The sequence below is a fragment of the Triticum aestivum genome, chromosome 7A, assembly GCF_018294505.1.
Source record: "Triticum aestivum cultivar Chinese Spring chromosome 7A, IWGSC CS RefSeq v2.1, whole genome shotgun sequence".
In the NCBI taxonomy this organism is placed as follows: domain Eukaryota; kingdom Viridiplantae; phylum Streptophyta; class Magnoliopsida; order Poales; family Poaceae; genus Triticum; species Triticum aestivum.
Genome location: NC_057812.1, coordinates 606493956 through 606495315, shown reverse-complemented (window position 1 = coordinate 606495315; position 1360 = coordinate 606493956).

The window sequence follows — 1360 nt, the reverse complement described above, 5'->3', positions numbered from 1 at the left end:
TTAGGTTGCATGCAAGGTGGAAGAATGTAGTGGAGCCGAAGAGTGAAACTTTCAGAAGGACTGCAGAAATGCATCCATTTTTATGGACTGAGGAGAGCGAGGATGAAGATGATATCTTCATGCCGCCGCTTCCGGGTGCTGCATCATCAAAGGGCAAGAGTTCTGCATCGTCTAAGGGCAAGAGTACTGCATCCTCGAAGAGCAAGAGTTCTGCATCGTCCAAGGGTAAGAGTTCTACATCCTCGAAGGGCAAGAGTTCTGCATCGATGGAGGATGACGATGATGCCTTCATGTAGTTTTATTCCAGTTCTACCGTTTAATTCGGATGTACTTGCATTATTAGTTTGTACTCTGTTATTGTAGGGCATTATGTTCTATCTTAATTTTATTTTGTAGTTGTTGCACGATGTTCGATATTAGTGGAGGGAAAGAAAATGCCACTACTTTATTCTTAAACTATATTTTTTTCCATTACGACACGGCACAACTGAAAATAAGATACATTGTAGGAATATACCTACATTTAACTCCTGAAATAAAGCTACATTAAAGTGCAGAAATAAAGATACAAATGATTGCGGAATTTTAAATACTACCACAGAAATCTACTGAGTCCAGCGTGGATATTTTCCTTTTCCATCGCCAGCTTCTTCTGCTGCCTTGGCCTGACGAGCCCTTTCTTTCTTTCTCTGCCTCTCTGCCTCACGAGCCTCCTTTCGCTGTCGTTCCTGCTCCTCCATGCGACGAGCCTATTCCCTGTTTTTCTTTCCCATTTCCTCAAAAAAACAGTGTTGCTCCGCATAGTATTCTTTTAACTCTCTCTCTTGCTCTGCTTTCTCCTCAGCTTCCGCCTTCTCGCGTCGCTCTTCCGCAAATAAACTATTCCACGCACGGCGACTTCTTTCACGAATCTCAGTCACTGTCCAAGCCGGCTTCTCCGTGTCAACCCAATGATAGTACATGCACAGAGGCGGAGGAGACTACAACAAGAAACAAGAATGTTACTAAAGAATCAATGAAAATACCAACAATATTTATTCGTGATGGTTAAAGCATACCGGAGGCTTGTCGTACTCTGAAATAGCTACGGCAGGATCTTCCTCATAATTGGCGCACATGAAAAACTTCATGCCCAACCAATCTGAAAAATCCGTCACCTCCTTCACCTTGCAAAGATCGCCACACCAACATCGCAGGACTGCCACCCCAGGAGGCAAACTTGCGTTCTTCATTTTCCTCGGCCTAATGCTTTGATCCGAGCAAGGCAAACTCATACCGACTGAAAAAAATTGTGTTATACACTTTGCGCAGTGGCGATTTCAAGGATGGCTGGACGAGAGCCTCGGTGTCTCCTTTTATA